The following is a 21233-nucleotide window of genomic DNA, read 5'->3' on the forward strand; positions in this document are numbered from 1 at the left end:
ATAAATACTTTTTTTTCTCACTGTATTGTAACGTCATATTTGTTCTGCTCTATGCTCTAGGTCATTCTAGCATTACTGTTTGCCCAGATTCTTATTAAGGATGTATGACTCGGACCGCTTTTTTCCCAGGTGAATCTTTTGTCATACCTTTTTGTCTATGCACTTACACTCTTTGAGTTTCCTGCACTTCTTTCCTCTTTATGTGACTGTATTCCTGAATTATTCCTAGAATTAGGTTGAATGTCTCTGTTAAATAAAGCTTAGATAAGGCTTAGATAAGACTAAGACAGCCATAGACGTTTATGATTTCTTGTCCCCTCATACGCTAGTTTTCTATGTGTTTTGATTAGAAATGAACAACAAAGTGTTGTGCAATAAACCCCTTGGAAGATGGAAAATATTGCAAGACTTTGGGAAAGAGATAAATACTGTCATACATCTGCAAAACGTTCTGGAACCTGGGAGATGGCACATTCAGGCTGGCAGTGCACCCCTGCTGTGTTCATTGCAGTGTGCATACGAGCAGTCAGTGTGACATATGGCTGTGAATCCTGTTCTATACGAACGCTACATGTCCTGGCCTTGTCAAGGTGTTGTTTTTCCAGTATTAATTGTTGAACTGGCTTGAGTTAGGGCTGTATGAAGAAAACAAGGATTCAGACCAAGTTTCAGACCAAGAGTCTTGTAAACAAACATCATGAACAAATAAATGACAGGCAGATTTCAGCCTGCGGGCTCAAATAACAACAGTTTGAACAGTTGGGAGTTGGAAAGAACTGAGTAATTTTAGAAACAGTCAGAGACAATTTTAGCTGGTTAAAAGGCAACAAGCTTATAAAAGAGCTATGAATATTTTTAAGATAACTTGATTTCTTCAGAAATGGTACTTCTTGATCAAAATAAGTTGCTACAGGTCAAACAATATTTGGTGGGATGAGAAATCCAGAGGGAGAAGCCTGCAGGAAGAATTGGCAGGGGGCTAGGTAGACTCTCCTAGAAAGGAAGATGGAGAGACAACTGGTAAGAAAGATGTCTGTGTTTTATTGTTTCAGAACACAGCTTCTTGCAATTTTTTAGTTAACAATGCTCTATGATTAGGAGAATATTTGATAACTGCTTGCCAATTTAATTGCCCCAGAAGAAAGAAAACTGTAGATCTAGTGAGGTAAATCATAGCTGATTCCCTATAGACTGCATCTTGGGTCCAATTATGAAAGCAAGAAAAAGAAATCACCTTGACGGACATACACCATTTGAGATCACAGTCCTGAACAACTGGACTTTGAAAAACCAATCAGACTGAGAGAAAATTTGTGATTCTATAAGCAGGCATAAGCTTATGTTAGATACGTGAAGTCTTTTAAATGACCTCAAGTTTCTTTTCTCCTTGTTCTGAACAGCCTGGCATTAATTCACAGGAAAGCTCTCAGAAGTCTTAATAGGTCTTAAAAGCTTTTGTAATCTTAAATATGATTTGTAGCTGTAACTTTAGTAGTAATAAAAGGGAAGATTTATCACAGGAAAATGGCTTATTATCATTCAGTATTTGCAGAAGAAACTGAAAGAGCACAAGAAACATGTCAGAAATTTCACTCTTTAAAAAGAATTTGTAAATAACTTGAGAGCCACAAAATCTTTTTCCAGCTCAAAATGTTGATTTCTAAAATGGAATAAAAGCTGCTTAGTTTGAGGAGATAGATGGCGGTACAAGAAAATTAATAATACTTTAATTGTTGGCTCCTAATTTGATTCTTTCACAGTAGTTCAAACTTGAAAACCAACAGTCCAGTAAATGCAAAAAAACCATTATTTGTTCTTTGTTTCTATTAAAAGTGTTACGTCGGTAACTGGGTAACTTCTTCAGAGCAACAGCGACGTCTGGATAATATTAGCAGCAGTTAGAGGAAAAGGGACTTCAATTTTTCATTCGTTAATGACTTAAATATATAAACACAGAACCATCAAGATCAATGTAAAAACGGAAGCAGTAAGACTAGCAATAGCAAAAATGTAGGGTTCAGAACAGCAAAGACTGATCTGTGAGTTACATAAATCATTACAGTCCTACTTTTGCCATGACCACATACATGACCACCACCAATTTAGCTATGACCACCTACACCAGAGGCTGACATAACTGGAGGATGTTCTACAACATGAAATTAAAAGGGTACTGCACAACCATGGTATACCAGGTAGCTATCGATAAAACAGACATCCATACAGTCCAATTTTGTGTAGCAGTCTTCTATGAGGACTGAGGAAAAAATATTCCCTGCATTTTCATGTGAAGCACAGCATCAGCAGAATAATTCTGCAGCCACAGGGTATTCTCTAAACCTGCTGCTGTGGGACAAAGGAATTATTTTACTCTAATTCCTAACAAATTAATGTATTTAGTTGTTCTTGAAAAATGTGTTCCTCTGAATAATATTTTCCAGAGAATGTCTCTTTCAATCCTCAGAAAGCTCTTTTAAAATTTGCCTCAAAGGCTAAACACAACAAATAAGTTTTTTGTCGTTTTAAATTCTCCAGGCCAGAGATTCATGCATGAATGTTCATCTTCTGGCACAGGATTTCAAGGCTTCAAATTGCCACTGAAGATACAGAAAGACCTATTGCCATTAGCAAGCTTCGCTAGATCTGTACTACAGATGCTCTTTAATCTGTACCTCTCAACGTTATTATCTATCTTCTAATCTTTTGTTTTCTTTCCTTCCCAAATAGGAGGGCTATGTTCAGTCAACCTATTTCTAATATACTGAGTTAAAGCACCAAATGCATCTTCACACTTACAAATTCCTCCCTACAGCTAAAAAGATTCGTGATTACACACTATTTTATAAGCAATAATTTGCTTTTCACATAGTTTTTAACATGCATGTCCAAAAGCTTTCTAATCATACTGTTCCCAGATGGATTCAGCAACAGAACAGAAAGTTACACAGCAGATTTGATAGCCCACACTCCAAAGTTGTAAAAAACACCTGCAAAGACACTTACCTACACTAAGGAAGCCTGGAATCTAGAAAAAGCATGCATTACCGTTTTATTTCTCTTCTCTTTATGCATGTCATTTTTTTTAAAATCCTTCCTTTAATCATTTCTTTGTTACATTTCTACTCATACAGTTACAATTTTCTGGCTTTGAAGAGATAAAGACCAACACTGAAGATTTTGTATGTATCCAGCAGTGATAGAGAAGAATCAGTATTGTGATACCAGGGTTCTTTTAACACTGAACAGGAATAAATCTGTATGTTTTAAATGAATCACGTCAGCGTATCTAGACATATTTATAAAAATGCCAGCGTTAAAACAAATTACGGTACTAATAAGCAAAGCTTAAATACTCAAGTGTTAACAAGAGAAGAGTCAAGTCTTGTGCTTGGGAAGAAGTAACCACACTAACCAGTACAGGCTGGGGTCCAACAACCCACACTAACCAGTACACAGTGGGGGCCAGCCAGCTGAAAAGCAGCCTTGCAGAATAAGGCCTGGGGGCTGTGGTGGACAAGAAGACCATGAGCCAGCAACGTGCCGCTGTAGCAAAGAAGGTTAGTGGCAACCTGGGCTGCATTAGGAGGAGCGTTGCCAGCAGGTGGAGATGATCCTTCCCTCTGCTCAGCACTGGTGAGGCCACACCTGGAGTGGTGTGTCCAACTCCGGGCTCTCCAGAGAATGGCCACGAAGATAGGACCAGAACATTTCTCATATGAGGAGAGGCTGAAAGAGCTGGTGCTGTTTAGTCTGGAGAAGAGAAGGTTCAGGGGGACCTTATCAATGTTTATAAATATCTGATGGAAGAATGTAAAGAAGGCAGACTTCTCAGTGGTGCCCAAAAGGCAATGGGCACAAACTGAAACATAGGAGGTTCCCTCTGGAAGTCTCTCAACTCTTTTGTTTTCAGTTACTGAATTTATCTGGTGAATATTCATTGAATCTACTGAAAGCAACGGGGTCTAAATGCCAGCTACTTCATGTACATGATAGATGTGATATAATGCATGTAATTACATGAAATGCACTGTCAAGTTAGGTATGCATAAGGGTGTGGAGAAGAATTAAGAGGTGGCCTAATGAGTACCAGCTGATTCAAGAACAGAAACAGGTGAAGGGAATTGTGAGCAGACATGTGATCATTGCCGGAAGGAAGATATAAGAGAGGCAATGGAGAGAGACAAGGGAGAGAGGTGCAATGGAGAGAGAGATGGTAGGGCTGCCCTGTTATGATAAAGGCTGTGCATGTAGCATGTATGCTGCAACATAAGGGGGAAAAAAAAAAATCACTTAAATATTATAAGTACTCTAAAGCAGTGTTTTCCTATAAGGTGCTCTTTTGCTATGAAGAGACCTGAAAAAAACCACCCAAAACTAAAAAACCCACTACCATTTATATGTCCAACAAAATAGGTAATTGTTTCATTCCCCTGCTTAGATGAAAAAAAAAAGCAGAATGGTGAAGACCAAAAGTATTTAGTAAAGCTAGAAGCTAGTATCCACTAAGTAACAATTCAGACCCATCTTTTGCTGAAAGGGGAAAATTGCCACCAAGGGTTACATAGAGACTACCCTGAACAGAAACAACTACACAGGTAATGCTTTTAAGACTTTTGGCAAATCTTGATTCCACAGATAAGAAGGAATTTTTTATGTGATGGGACTCTGCAAATGCATTTAATACAGGCGCATATGCAACAATGCAAGTGAAAAATGAATCTACCACGATAAAGAAGAGCAGCCAGGAAATCCATATTCCCCTTAAGCAGGACAGAGCGATGAGCTCAGTAAGCCACATTAGCTGCATCTCATACGTGAAAAAGCACCGAGTTTCTTGGGAGAGACTGGTATCAGGACTGAAGTGCCACTTTCTATAGCTCTGTTACTCTATCTGCAAGAGCTACTTAACTGCCTTTCTGAAGGACCTTACAAATTGTTAAATAAGGCAAAGATTTAGAGAAAGTTATTATTGTTTATTAGGCAAAGTGATATACTTGGAGAAAAGGCCATCCAAGCTCATGGACACACAACCACTCCAGGTATTATGAAACATTTCAAAATTTGTAAGATATTAAACACTAGCAAAAACCCATCCAAAAATTAACCTACAGTTTTTAGTTAAGCACTTACATCTGTCCCCATTTAAATTGTTCATACTAAGAATACAGAATTTAACATTAAAGGCTACAGTAGTGACTTTAGATTTTTTGTACCTCCCTCCCCCCCAAAAAAATCCCAAAGCCAAATAGTTATACAGAACAGTAATTCCTTCACAAAGAGCTTAATAAGATAAAAACTCCAAAGACAAAGAAATTAGGATGCAAATAAAGGCAAAAACCACAGCAAATATACCTAAAAAGGTATACCTACAGAAGTAGGTTGCAAAAGCAAGTATAATTGTGGTCTCTCCTAATATTGGACCTCTTACCTTTGTATTCTAATATCCTTTATCTTAGGTCTATGTATATTTAAGCAAATACTTACAAAAACCCATCAAGGTAATATCAGCTATCTGGCTTTTAATATGTGCCATCTCTCCACTGCTAAAGTGCAGTTTTAATGGACTTGCATCAGTCACAGGCAAAGCAAGAGATACACATCTGAGATACACTTCCTAGAAATACTGCTCCTGGTGAACAAATAAATCATGTAATTCTGACTTTCATAAAAAGGAAAGGAACGCTAGCACATTTTCAACATATGACAGAATCTGCAGGTCCTTGTTTGCATTTCCCCAATATATTAATCAGAAGACACCATTATATTCTGTATTGAATGCAGAATTCAGATGTACTTTTAATTGAAGGAGATTACCTAGCTTCCTCAACGGAATTAGAATTTATCAACATAGCTTAAAACAAACAAAGTACAACATTTCGCACAGCTCACTACGAAGGATTGTCTTCAGTCAGTCTCCTGCTGACTTTGTTAACTGCAAAGGAAACTATTGAAAAAAATCACTATATGATTACAAAAACACAGGACTATAAGAGATTCAAAACCAATCCTCTACTACTTCTCTCCCCATCCTAATGCAGGATCCACTTCTCTGCTGGAGTTCATCCAGGAAAGATTAAACAAAATGACTTCTCTCTTTCAAAGACTCTTCTGCTACAGTTCTTCACTTATTTTACCATTACGACGATTCCAATAGATTGCAAAAAAATACAAGATGGAATTTAATAGGAACAGATACAAGATGTTACATTTTATACAGCTAATCTATGATCTAGGATAGGTCAATAACAGGATGGTTCCAGAAGCCAGCACAGGATGAAGAATAACTGGCTAGGTAGCAGTACATTGGGGATTACATTAGATTAAAAACCGATAAATCAAGAATGTCATTCTATTTCGGATAAAGGCAAGTGCCATGGTGGCATGTAAGGCATACAGGAGGTAATCCTTTCACTACTCAGGATTGTAAGGCCACGGCTGCCACACTTCAAAACCCAGGTCCATACTTTGGAAAGAGGCGAATCACGTGGACAACGTCTGGAGGAGAGCAGTGAGTGATCAAAAACCTAGGTGCAATTCAGGAAAAAGGTGGAAAAATTAGTCTTCCAGCCTTAGCAAAGAAGATACTCCAAAATATGCAACATATTCTGCAAAGAGAATGCTTTTAGTGCTCAAGGGGGATAGAACAGGTACTAATAACTTGCAGCAAAGGAGGTTTAGATTAGACATTAAAACTTTACAAGAACACTGAAACAGACCATCTGTACAACCATCATCAGAGGGTTTTTTTAAGAGAAGGAGATACAAACTTCTATAAGGAATATCCAGGTATTAGGAATAATGCTTTGGAGAACAAGATAGTTCAGATAATCTATCAAAATTTCATCCAGCTCTGAGATTTTTATCAACATTCCTTTATCCTTCAAATGTAAATAGTTTCTGTCGTGGTTTAACCCCAGCCAGCAAAAATAAACGCCACGCAGCCGCACGATCACCCCCCCCCCGGTGGGATGGGGGGAGAGAATTGGGAGGGCACAAGTAGGAAAGCTCCCGGGTTGAGATAAAAACAGTTTAATAATTGAAATAAAACTAAGTAGAACAGTAATAATAACAGTGAGAACAACAACAATAACAGAATACACAAAGCAGGCAATGCACAACAGAACCGCTCACCGACCGCCGACCGCGTGTCACGAACGGGGGGCGAGCCCCCCCACACACCTGGTTTTTATACTGAGCATGATGTCCCATGGTATAGAATACCCCATTGGCCAGCTGGGTCCACCACCCCGGCTGTGCTCCCCCCTCCCGGTGCAAGCATCACCCAGCAACAGCCAAAGCATCAATGGGCCATCAACGCTCCTTTCACACCGAACCCAAAACACAGCACACCCCCCAGGCTACTGGGAAGAAAGTTAACCCTGTCCCAGCTGGAACCAGGACAGTTTCTCAGCTTCCCACAAAGGGTAATCACTTTGTGAAGCGCTCTTCTTTTAAAGAAGGTTTGAGAAGCTTCAGAATGTTGATGTGTGTTCAATTCCATTTGAATTTTGCAATATATCACTTTTGAAAGGTATGATACTTAGAATATTCTCTAAAAAGGTTTTTCTGCTGGACACAGCTGAGACCACTGATCAGCCAGAGTCTTGTTTATTTTAGTAAGAGCCAAATTTGGATATCTGATCAGCACGATGCTTTGCTTGCTCAAAACATTGCTTAGCTAACACAATGGTTGACAATATTCACAGTTAGCAATTTAAAAGCCAGCAATACATTTGTCTTTGATTTTTTGTTGACATACATATGTGAATTATTGCATTAATTAATCTTCATACAATAACAGATCTGCGTTCACACACGTTCAGGGTGACATCTGCTTTTAAGCTAAAAATTTCAATAGCAGAGTGGGAAGAAGAAACAAATCTTCAAGAAGTGCTTGAGGCACTGGATAAAAAAAAGGACCGATTTAATTCTTAATTTAGATTTCCTTTAGTTATCTTAATCTCACCCTGAACTTCTTTGGTGGACTGAGGGGGGGCAGGGAAGGTGTAGCAATTTTTAAGTTTTTTTTTTTAAAGTTATATGTCAAGCCTAAAAGATTATTTCATTAAAATGCAATTTGACGTTCACAAAATTTTCTAGGCTACAATTTTTTAACTCACCTAATCCTTCCTCTAGGCCATTCTCAAAGTCTTTAGAATATGCAAAGATTTTTTTATGGTTAGGGCCCAAGCCACTTGAAATGATTCATTTGAGAACACACTCTAATAGGGTAAGTTACCTAAATAATTCAATGCTGTCATACCCTTTGATAGGTTCGTAAGGAACTGAAAATTCCTTTGCAGATTTCATTTCATTTTCCCTTTAGGCCAGAGACCATTTCTTTTCTGAAGCAGGGAAATACTTTGCATTACGCTGCCCCACAACTGGCACCACAAAGCGTTTTAAATACACTGTGCCCGACTCATTCCATTTGAGCAAGAGGGGCATCTGTAGGGGATAGGCAGGCTAAATTCCACATGTCGTTGAACAAACAACTTAAATAAAAAAAATAAGCTGAGGAAATGATGTGGAAATTCTGAGAACTTCTGGGTGCTTTGCCAGATTTACCTGGCTTTACCAGATTAAACCAATTTTGTACACTGAGCTCAGGGGTATTGACAAACAGCGTTCTGTTTGCTTTTTTTTTTTCTGCCATCTCCTTAGATGGGCTTTGGGAAATTGGAAAAACTGTGCAGAGAATGAATCAATTTGCATACAATACCTGCAGCATAAATTTGTCATCTCAGCAGCCCTCTCTTTTTGAAGCAAATCAAGAAACATAACCAAAGGAAGACCCACAGAGGGAAAACCCCATGTTGCAAAGTACGGTGGCTAGAGCCAGCCCGCGGGTGCCCGGATGGGGACTAACCAAGCTGCCTTCAGAAGCGGCGTAGCCGTTAGCCCAGCAGGCTGTGAACTCACCAGCTCACAAACAGCGCTACCTTCGGGATCTCAGCAGTTCAGTCAGCCTCTGTCACTGACCACCCTTTCCTCAATTATATGTTCTTTGTATCTTCACATAGCCTAATTTACATATACTTTCTACTATCATGTTCCCGCTTGATCTGTTTGACCCCACTACTACATTACCATGGCTAGGCAACAGTTGACTGGACCTTTTTCAAACTGTTACATGTATAGTATCATCTTATGGGAATCCTCACCACAACATTTTCATACTATTGCTCTTTAACTGGGCCTGCAATTACACAGTTTAATTAAATTTTATTTGATATGCATCCACGTTGTTTCTTATTCTTTATTTGCTATGTGATTCCCCCCTCCACTATAAAATGATAGTGGCAATCTACACCAGCATATATTGCAGTCGGACTAGATGATCCTTGTTGGTCCCTTCCAACTGAACTATTCTATTCTATTCTATTCTCTTCTATATTATTCAGTTGCATACACTATATCCATTCTTGTTTTGTCGTACCAAATACATACCTTTTGTTCCGTCTTATTTTTCTCAATTCTGGCTGTGCTGCTAATACAGTAGCTTGAAGTGCCCAGGGCGGCGAACTACTGGGATAGCTGTCAAATATCGGAGTTCTGGAAGGCATTTTTCTGAAGCCATGTAAATAAAAGAGGGGGGGAAAAAGACTGTTATAGATAAAGCTCACTAAAACTTGTCTGAGGCCATAAGAAAATATAAAAACATCCAAAGTTATTTGGACAGAAGTCTATGTTGACACAATCTTAATTATTCAAGTTGTTACTGAACTCTGGGCAGTGTACTTTAAGACATTAATTGATTTTGTACCTTTTCCTAAGGACAAACATTGAAAAGACAGAGCTAATGACATTAACCCTGTCTAAACTTTCTGCTTATTGTAGCCTGTTTTATTGAAATTGCCTTTAAAGTGGTATAAGGAGAGCAGAACTATATGGACAATTAATAAAAAAATTTTGTTCTTACCGTAAGATTAATTATATCAGATACAATTAATTTTTAAACTTGAGAAATATTTTTATTTTCCTCTGTTGCACATTAACCTGTCACTTGACAGAGATTAAATATGCTTTTATTAAGTACAAAAGCATCCAAATTCTGCACCACCAAGAAATCTACAGACAACTAGGAAAAACTTCAGTTATTTTGCCTTTGAGCATTTTAAAGAATAGGATAATACAGGAGCAATTTCAGTATCTTCATATCAAATATGCTAGTGCATCACCTGGATGAGTAATGAAGTGGCTATTTCATCCTCCACAGGGTATAACGCACTGATTCCAGTATCTTCTCCTTTGGATTGCAGCTGGTCCTATCCAATTTCCACCTCTAAAGAAAAGACCACATTCAAGATTCAAAGTCTTACTCTGTCTTTAAAGAGAGCTGCTTCCTAGTGACAAACAGCAGACCTTGCAGATCTCCTATGCTCAATTACACCCTAGTTTCCAAAGATATACACATGCTTGGATCCTCTCCTCTTTTAATCGGGAAAAGGGAAGGAATTTATCAGGCTCTCTGTTCATTTCCCTATCACCCCTTCTCTCTTCACAAAGGTGAACTTTATGACAGCAACCTTTTTTCATTCTATAAGAAAGACACATCCCAGGGAATCCCTCAATACGCCCCAAAACAAAGACCTTGCAGTTATCTGCGCAACAGCATTAAAATATTTCTCGATTTTGTGTACTGATTGAAGATTTGTATCAGTGTGCACAATCAGTGTGGTATTTCTTAATGAACGTTTCCAACTAGCTGCTATCCTTTGAAATGATGCGTAACCTTGTATTATGTTCTGACTGCCTGCAGTTTTGAATACATAGATACAAGAAAAGCACGTCTACTTTGTAAGCACATATACTGCTGTACAAGTACTAAAATCTTCAATATGATTAAATTCTGATATTAACTGGATGATTAATAAAGCATATTTTCTTTTCTTTTTTTTCCTTTGCACTTAAAGTTTCTATTACAGGAATGCTACAACTCAGAGTTGCCAAACATATATAATATTATCAATATATACAATATACAATATTATAATAAGATCTTGACTTTAGAAAGTTGAGGTGGACATTAAACAACTCATCCTTAAAAAGAAGGAATAAGAATCATGAAGAGAAAAAAAGGTCCACCAAAATTTCATGTTTTTAACAGCCATGTTTAGCAGCCTTTTTCCAACAAAGCTCTGAATAGCTCAGTGCATTATGTTCTAAAGCAAGCGTGAGTGAACCACAGGCACACATCCTCAGAGAATTCCTTCTAAGAAGTATAATGGCTGTTATTTTTACCCTTTTAATCCCTAGCCTCTCCTTATTACAGCTAATCATCTCAACATATGCAGTAAAGAGAGCTACGCAGGTAGCACTAGAAATCAATTGCCATCCAAAGCCCTAGTGCTTACTTCTATAGCAGCATCTTTGACCAAACATGGGTTAATATAGTGTAAGTCTTCAGTTTTCCCATTTGTTTTAACATGAGTCAAATGCTTTATTCCCATATTCCACAGCATAGTCATTAACTTCATCTATTTATATTGTCATTTTTAATCTGATATGTGACTGCACAGCGAGGCAGCTTTTAACCAAGTCAGCTGTACGTAAAGCCTGTAATAAATCCTAATTTTAGGGTGTATATTCCTAGAAGACTCTTCCCCCTCTATTAAGAAAAAAGTGACTTCTCATAAACAGGTGCAAGAAAATATTCAAAGTGCATAGCTATCCACGCAGCCACACGCCCACACACAGAAGAAGGGAATATTGTACAATCTACTCAGTGCGATACAGAAATGTAACTTATGACTGTTAAAACATCATTTGGAAAAGAACATACATATTTCAACTCTTAATTGCAGTCTGATTCCTTTGGCTGCTGTTGAGAACCATGCATGGTAGGTATTCCCTATTAGAAGCACAGGTTTGTAACATATGCTGTTTCTGGATTTTCTACCAACACCCACCTATGGCAGAGCCCGTCAATAGGGTGAGAGAGAGGGAAGAGCATATGCAAGAAGATACACCGCAACTTGTCATATCAGTGTTTCTATCACTTGTAAAAGAAGATTTGATTCTGACAAAATACGTGTTATAGAAAGAATTTGTTCGATGCGCACGAGGCTGCAGGCAGGTGTAGGCAGTTTTTGCGCTTGGCCAGACTGAACGGTGTGCCCCACCAGTTATGGTACCACCTTCGGAGCTGCAGACACCAGCACCAGTTTCCCTTTTGGTTCAGCAGACACAAATTCTGTGTTTTGAAATTCAACAGCATGGTGGGTGATTTTGTTGTGTGTGTTAACGCCACTATCAATTTTACACACGACTGCACGGCAAGACAGATTCTCGAAGGGTCTGTAAGTAGCACCTCTGCTCTGGGGCCAAGGTAGCCTCGACAGAGATTCACCCACGATGCGGAGAGGGAGCCCAGGCATCCCATACACAGACACTTAGCAGGCCAGCTCTCTGAGCAAAACACAGCTCAACTACTACAGAAAATAGCTCTTCCCAGCAATCTTGAATCTGAATAAATAGTATTTTTAAAAAATTTTAAATGAATATGAAAACATTACTCTCTTAAATGAAAATCCACTGCAAGTTTCACAATGCTGCAATAACTTAGAAGAATAAACCTCATTCCATTTCAATGACTCTGAATCTCCCAGGCTTTCTGAAATGGATGTCTTGAATCCAACTTTTCTAGAAAAATAATTCCCATAAAAGATCACACCCAAATCCTTTAAAGTGGATAATTACAGTCAGTCTACTTAAAGTTCCCCCTAAGAGTGGTTAATTTTTCCTTTCCTGTCCTGAGCAGGATTAACATTAATAATAATCGGTGCCGAGCAGTGAGAAGCTTTAAATATAGCCATATATTATACATAATTGTTGTAGTGTTGCTACGCACTATTATATAGTTGCCTGCAGATGGCTGCATTTCAATGGGAAAAACCCATACTGTGTAAAAAAAAAAAAAAAAAAATCTGTCTTTAGATGTGTATTTCTGATTTCTAAAGAATAATATCAATAATATTAACAATGTTAACAATAATAACAACAATAACAACAACCACAACAATAATGAAAAATAATCAATGCAATTCTTTTACATTTACAGCAGCAGATAATCTGGTCCCCTGTGTGTGAAAATCAGTTTCAAAAGTGCTCTAGGATTTTTTTTCATAAAAGAATGTAAGAGCTTAAAGCATTACCATTATTCAGAGCTGAAGTTTTAAAAACTTCTCACACTTCAAGTTTTAACTGAGCAGGAGGACCACCACTGTTTACAAGGGATTTTTATTACAATTAAAAAGTTAGGGCAATTTTAGAGCAAGGATTCTGATATCCTTCTGCTAGTCTGCAGGCTTAAAGCTCTTTACAATGAGTATATCAATATTAAAAATGGACTAACTTTTCAATTATGGCCTGTCCTTGAAATTTTATTTTGCTTTCTACTTAATATAGTTACTTCAGCATGAGTACATGTCCTGGTTTAACCCCAGCCGGCAGCTAAACAGCACACAGCCATTCGCTTACTCCCTCCCAGTGGGATGGGGGAGAGAATCAGAAAAAAAGGTAAACTCATGGATTGAGATAAAGACAATTTAATAGGAATGAAAAGAAAGGGAAAATAATAATAATGATAAAAGAATATACAAAACAAATGATATACAATGCAATTGCTCACCACCTGCTGACAAATGCCCAGCCAGAAAGAAAATTAACTCTATCCCAGCCAAAACCAGCACAGTACCATAAAGTCAAAGTGCTTCTAATTCTAAACCGCATAGCTGTACAGTTACCAAAAGGTTTTTAATGCATTTTTAAATTGCTACTTCTAAGTCTCAGTTCTATTCCTCCTGAACTAAATGAAGAATTTGCATTGATTTTGAGGGATTCAGAACAGAGCCGAATATTTTCTTGCTGATGTCTCACATAGCACTTTTCACATCCAATATTTCAATCTGCTTACTAATCGCTAAAAGCAGAGTTAGAAAGCTGGTAACACAATAGCCAAACAAGCAGTGATAATATATCAGCCACTGGCTGGGCAAAATGTTTCTTTTCCTTTGCAGACGTCTTCTGTATTTCACAACTGCGCACTCCGTGTGTGTTTTTCAGAAGCCTCCCACATTATCAGGGACATCACTGTTACCAGGATGCATCAGGATTAATTCCTGGCTGACCCACAGAATTCCGGTGTGAACTTGGGCAAGTCTTGCAAGACCCAGCTGTTAACTTCCAGCAAGATACAACACTGCTGCAGACAAACAGGTCAGATTTTAAATCTTTACTTTCACTCAATATTCCAGTCTCTTGGATATTCCTTGTCCACTGATAGCATTAGTTTTTTGGGGATGGGAACATCTTTACAGTACATCTGTGCAGTGCAGACAGCGCAATAGGTCCCTCAGCTTCCAGACATTAGCGGATTTCAAACCACACGCTCTCAAAAGGATGCTCTAGGGTTCATGGAGTGGTGGTTGCTCTCCAGCTGAAGGGAACAGCAGGTTATAGAGCCATGTCTGACAGGAAGCTAATCTTTTTGACTTTGTGCAGAGAAGATGATGATCGTCTAACCTTACTTTTAAATGAAGCCCAACTTATGTAAATTTAAAAAAGCTTAAACAGTTTTATTAGTGAAAAATACTGAGAAACAAAGTGCTAGCTAAGTTACAAATTTCACCTTCTTATTTATTTTTAAGTACTTTCAAGAAAAATTATTTAATAAGGTAAGAAAATAATTTGCATGTAACAACCCTATGCACCAGCCCATTATAAACAGAACATCCTGCCTTTCTTCAGAACACAACACTGCATCCTTGCACAAGACACAAAACTAATATAAGGCCATGTATATATCATATAAGAGCTCCAATTTCCTTTCTCCTCACCAGGGCCAGAACTAAGGCCCAAAATTCCTGTTCCTGTAAAGAACAGTTAGATAGCAGCTAACGCATAACAAGCTGCTTATTATGGTTTCATTAATCCAGTCTTGGAACATAGCCACTAATAAATGTGTTGACATTTTTTAAGAGCATATATATCAAACATTTATACCTGAAATTGTCTTGGAAAATGGAACAAATAAACTGTATGAAGTAATTAATGCCAGCTGGGACATTCAATTCTTAATGATTTTAAAATCAAAAGCAGCATTTTCTCTATAGAGGAGAAACTTCCAGGGTTATTTTGGCTACAAGAATTCCTTTAGTTCCTGTTTGAAATGCCTCCCTTTGGAAAGACATTTGTTTAAACGTCGGTTCACACTGCCCAGCAATGCATGTTCCCTTTTGGTCTCAAAAGGTGGTTCTGACTGTTTCATTGCCTTTACTGTTAAACTGTGCGTTCCACTTCAAATCTGGATTTGAAGCTTTCAGTTTGACCATCAATAGTGTTATGGTTTTATCCACTAGACTGAAGTGTCCCCTTATCAAATTTCTGTCGCTGTGTTGCAGCCCAGAGCTGTCTTTCTGATGAACCCCATCAACCTACTTCTTTGAGCATCTTTCAAGACTGACGCATGTTTCTTGTATTTGCAGTTGTTCTTTCAAATCTATCTAGCTATTTTCCCATATCCATCTCATCTTATTAAACTAAGTATAGACCTAGCATCCCAGCAGCAACAACACAAAAAAACAAGTAGAATGGTAAAACTGCTTGTTTTCTCCTTGATAGTGGGCCTATTTACACAGATACTGCATTAGCCATCAACATAACCCTGAGCTAATTATCATGACTGTTCCCACTCCCTGAGGTCTTAGTATTTAGCTAAGAAGAAATACATTTCTGCTGCATTCACTGGGTCAATCACTGAATCTGGATCAACAGAAATATACTTGCAAACAGCATTTTAGTAAAGGCGCGTTCAAAGCCAATGTATAGCAGTGCAGAAGAGGCAGTCTGGTTTGAAACCTGCAAGCAAAGCTGGGGCCTGGGAGCCTCAAGCACCTATTCTGTTCCATTCTAACAAAATAATGAGGTTTTAAATGGTATTAGGGTTTACAGTCGTCTGGCATGGACAGTGAGTGCTAGCAGTTGAGTTAATTTGAGAACTCCGTGTCTAATTCTTGTGTGCAACGGTAGGGTGTAGCATAAAAAATTAAATCGATAAATCCTTCTCAGCACTCTGTTCTTGATGTGCACGGGTCCACATCTACGGAGGTGGCAAGCCCAGTAAGGGGGATATCGCACACATCCCACTCGAGCTGGAGAGACTTCTGCGCACACCGCTTGACTCAGCGCGGGGGGGAAGTTTCCCGGAGCAGCAGCGGGGCCCCAGGGAGCCCGCCGAGTCTGGCAGCGCCGCGACCCACGCAGAGCCGCGACCGGGCCCCCCGCGCCCGACCGCCCGGCGCGGCGGCGGCGGCGGCGGCAGCGGCCCCCGCCCGCTCGGGGCGGGGCTGCGGGGAGCGGCGCGGGGCCGCCGCCTCCCGAGGGCGGGCCGCCGGTGACAGCTGGGGAGGGAGCCCGGCGCCGGCAGCGAGGTGCGGCTGCCGGGCGGTGCGTCGCCGCCTGCTTCGCCGCTCCGTCCGCATCGCGCCAGCGGGTCGCTCCGGGGAGGAAGCGGGGCAAGGGCTTGGCGGGGCCCTGCCGCCGTTGCCGGCCGCGGCGCGGGTGAGTAGCGGCGGCGGGAGGCACGAGTGGGTGATGCGGGGGCGGCGCGGAGGACGGAGTAGGGGGGGAGGGAGGCTGGATGGATGGAGGATGCTGCCGCGCTCGGAGACTTTGATCGTGCGAGGTGCCTGAGGGAAAAAAGTGCAGCCCGGGGTGGGGCGAGGCCGTGCCCGTCTCCGCTCGCCCCGCCGTGCCGGTGACCCGACGGGCGAGGAAGCCCCGGGAAGGGCGGCCGGTCCTTGGCGGGGCTGGGCGCTGCCTGTCCCCGGGCGGGGAGAGGCGGCTGCTGCCCGCCGAGGGGGCCAGCTCCAGCGGGGTTCCCGCCTGCCCCGGCCCTCCCGCAACTCCCCCGCAGCCATCAGAGAGCCGGGGCGCGGCTGCGGTGCGGAAGGGAGAGCCCGGGACCCCGCGGCTGCGGAAGGTGCGAACCCTCCGAGCCCCGAGGGGCCGCCCGTGCTCACCCATCCCCGCCGGCCTCCCCGCGGCCCGTCCTGCAGCTGCCGGTACCTGCGGGAGGGTGGGATAATGTGCGGCGCATCCCGGCCCCCCCGGCCGGGGCTCCGCCGCCCTCCCCTCCTCCCGGGCTTTACCTGGGGTTCGGGCGGGCGTCCCTAGGCGTCGGCGGGGCAGGCTGCGGGGGTTTAGACCTGCTCTTGCAAGCCGAGCCCTGCGGGCATAGGTTTTCTAAAAGCAAATCTCAGGCCTGCCCTTGGAGGGCTTGCAGGATGAGGCCTTTATTTTTTTTTGCAGGGTGCTGGCTGGCTGATATTTACATAATATCTCTGCTTAAGAGTGACCTCTTCCCTAATTGGAGGCTTCTTTTCCATTTTCTATGGCAACACTACAGAACAGATCGCTCCGGGGGGTTGGATGAGAGGAGTATCTGCACACAGTGGAATTTTTGTTTATTGGTTGCCCATTAAGACTGGTTTGTCCTAGTGAATGGGTGAGATTTTGAGAAAAGTTCTTTACCTCAGCCCTTAAAGCAGCCATTAGGCCTGTGAGTCACCGCAGATTTGCGGGATCTCTATTTAGAGAGAGGATGGAGTGGACACAGGTTTAACGAACAAGCAGGAATTATTTTTGTTAGGTGTTTACAGATTATCAGTCATATATTACGAATCTGACTGATGACTTCCATGTACCACACTGTCTAATCAAACAAGCCTAAGAAATGATGTTAATTTAAACAGATGGTATTTATTTTTATTATTTATTTATTTAAAAAATTCATAGGATTATTAGAAGGAAATCCTAGCACATTTTGTAAGGGGAAAGAAAATGAGTCCCACTTAATTTCAAGATTCCTCTTACAGATCCCTGCCCTATGCTTAGAACCCATCATGTATACACAGTAATGTCTTTTCTTACATGATTGGTATCACTGACAGTAAGCAAGATGTGCGTATGTATTTATGCAGGAATGGGATTCTGTAATGCTTATTAGGGTCTGCTGTGTTTCATCTCCATGAGATGCCAGTTTCTGTTTCAGGTTTGATATGGCTAGGGGTGAATACGCTTTGTGCTGTTTTTCCAAAGCCTGCTGAAAATACATGTTTTCTGATTGTAAGACACACTAATTCATGGTGCATTTAGGCAGGAAGGTTTTTATGAAGACTTTTAAATTCTGCTTAATTATCTTTTGAGATGGTGCTTTTGTTCTGCATTGAAAATATGCATGCCTTGCTATTAATAATGTTAAAATTAGTTATTGTAATACGGGAGCTTTGATATTCTGTAAGGCTTAGAACATTTTTTCTCAATTTGTTTTCAGCCTCTGCTCTGTTTATATTTCTCGGTCCATTGGGATGACTTTGTTTCTTGCACCTGAGGTAGTGTGGGGTCTTTTTGGGTTTGGGATTTTTGTTTTTGGATGGATGCAGGTAGTGAGGATGATAATATGAAGTGAATAGATACTTCGGAGTTTTAAACAGAAAGGCCAAGAATCTTGGATCTTCTAGAAGAAGTGATTCTCCTTATGGGTGGAGAGATCACTGTTTGGAGAGGTGCTCTACAAGTTTAAGCAGGCCACCCCCTAGGACTCCTTCATGGGGCTTAAGTCTGCTACAGGCTGAGATACTAGTACTGTAAGAGGCCATTGGTACAGAGATTTGCCCAACATGTTTAAGTTCTCCTGCATGCAAATAAAGGCTTTTTTTTGTCTTTTTCTTTTTGGAAATGCTCTAGGCAATGCTCACTCTCCACTTAAATGTATGTTCCTTTAGTGTCTTAGATTGTTGTTATGGGAACGCGACTTGGAAATATCCTCAAAAGAGGCCATGGGTTGAACCTGAGGTAAAAATGATGCTTGAATTGGAAGAGATATGCTCTGTTAAAATGTTAATCTCAGTACACAGTGATAGAATAGAGGTTCCTCATCATGATTTTTCTCTTTTTGTTCAAGCCCACTTTTTGTTTTCCATAGTCAGTATATTTGTGTCTCCAGCACCATCTTTGTTACAGTTTATCCCAGCTCTGCTGTCAGTTTCTGCTTTTAAATATTATTTGTCAGCATTTAAATGTTTATTGTTATTTTCACTTACAGATTTTTTTTTTCTGTTGAACATTTTGATCAGATTATGGTAGAAAATAGGAGCTGTAGGAGTAGCAAGAATATTGAGGAAATAAATGGGCCTGGACCACATTTCTGGACAGTGTAAGGCCAGCTGGAGCTGGCGTAAGTACATGTCAGGGAACAGAAAATAATGAAGAACGTGAGGTTGGATTGCCTCTTTGTATAGAAGCAAGGTTGGTGCATGCTGCCTCCCTCTGAGAGGATATATGGACATGTACCATTGATTACTGCATCTCAATTTTCTATTAATTTATTAATTTTGAATTAAGGTTGCTCTGCCCTCAAGGAAACAAACATTAAATCCTTCCTCATGTTCTTGTCTGTAATCCTGACTTTTTTTTTTTCTCTCAACTTTCATTAACTCTATTCTGCTTCATTTTGAAGGACAATATGCAGCCTTAATTGCAGCTTTGTGTACTGATATGCACAAACACACTCTTTCATTTTTCATTAAAAAAAGTTTCATATTTGGAACAGTTGCTGATTTATGGTACTTATTCCAATGTTACTCTGCATTATTCATGAAAATCAGTTTCATAGTCATTGTTTCATAGTTTATTCACGTTACAATAAAACATCATGAGTTCATGATCTAAACCAATGCTTTTTTCCGTCTTGGGAAGGCTTCCCCCTGTATGCAAATTTTGTAACTTACTTCTGTTTAACTTTTGCTAAGATTTTTTAAAATATAAAACTTCATCAGCCCTAACTTCAGTAATAGGGAAAATATCTATAGTAGTTCAATAAAAATGGTATCGATTCATTCTCAATGGGGCAAAATGGAAATGTAGTAGTAGTTTAAACTTATTTTTAACTCATTCTTTTTCAGTGATACTTCCATCCTTTGCACATTATTATATCATAGAAGTTTTTTTTAGCATATGGAATGCTTTTGTAGGCCTTTGAGATCACTAAAACTTTAAGTTGGTTACTTCCTTACTTGCAATATTCCATCTCTTTGTTTGTCTAATAAGAATGCTAGCTTAAGAGAAACTTCTGCTCTGTGCTGTGATAGGTGAGGTCTTCCCCTTTTCCTCTCAACATGCCAGGCTCATAGATCTGGCATTTCATTCCACAGCTCCTTTTGAATTTGATGCATTCTTTCTTTACCATATAGGCTCTCAAACACATGCATAAATGCAAATGAAGAGCCAAATGTATTTGGGAAGCTCCCACCTGCAGCTGTTAGTTTAAGTTAGACAGGAGTGGATAAGGTGCTCGATGTAATGAGGAATACAGCGTGAAAGGTTGTTTTTCCTGCTATTTTATTTTTGTTGTTTTTTTAGGCACAGAAACTTGTAGTCACTATGTATCTTGTTAACAGCGACGGGAAATTCTATGTCAATAAAGAGAAAGATATAGAGTGGCAATTTCTAATTCATCTTTCTATCCTCTGGTTTTAAGAGGTGTGCCTAATACACATTATATAAAAACATATAAGCATACATACACATGTAGTTGTTCTAGTGCTGTCGTAGTAACACGGTGAATAACCTGATTAACTGAAACCAGTTTCTAGAGGTGAAAGTCTGAAAGTTAAGCGAAAATCACTTAACTGGTGAGATGTTTAGAAATACCGAATAGACTTTTTTATATTGGTTATGTCCTCCTCAAAAAGCACAGTCCACATTGGGTTGCTTTGCTTTGGTTTTGCTTTGTTTTTAGTGGAAGGTGGTTGAAGAATATCTTCGTTTTGTTTTGATGATGACAAGAGAACTTTGATGTAAATATTACTTGTTTTGTTTCTTGCAGATGTTCTTAAAAATATATATATATTTAGTTTGTGAGCTGGCATTCTGTAATCAATGTAAAATTAAGAGGGGAGCTATTTATATTACCAGCTCAATCTGTATTTGTTCAGGTGTTGCTTCCTTGTTCCCTACTAAATGCTGGACGTAGCCACAACGTAGGAGGATCAAGATGTCTCTCATAACTCTTTGAGGTTTTCTGCTCTGTTTTCTTCTTGTTTTCAGTCCACCCTAACGGTATTTTGCCAGTTCTCTAGTGCCCTACCTTGAAAGTAAGGGTAATGGGAACTGTTTCAGAAAATGTATTTTTCATATTTCTCAGTGCCATTTTGACTTAACTTTCATCC

The 21233-nt window shown here is 40.0% G+C and overlaps 1 protein-coding gene across 6 annotated transcripts in view; it reads left to right on the plus strand.

The window, feature by feature from the left end:
- The first annotated feature begins 16360 nt into the window (after positions 1 to 16360).
- Positions 16361 to 21233, plus strand: part of JAKMIP1 (janus kinase and microtubule interacting protein 1) — a 170355-nt gene continuing 165482 nt past the window's right edge. For 3 of the 6 annotated variants that reach the window (XM_075148712.1, XM_075148732.1, XM_075148733.1), the window contains exon 1: positions 16388 to 16563. The gene's annotated coding sequence lies outside the window, so the exon portion shown is untranslated. Of the gene's footprint in view, positions 16564 to 21233 lie in introns of all 6 variants that reach the window. The other 3 variants (XM_075148711.1, XM_075148715.1, XM_075148718.1) reach the window with 3 other exon arrangements.

This window comes from Calonectris borealis, chromosome 4, assembly GCF_964195595.1.
Source record: "Calonectris borealis chromosome 4, bCalBor7.hap1.2, whole genome shotgun sequence".
Taxonomy (NCBI): Eukaryota; Metazoa; Chordata; class Aves; order Procellariiformes; family Procellariidae; genus Calonectris; species Calonectris borealis.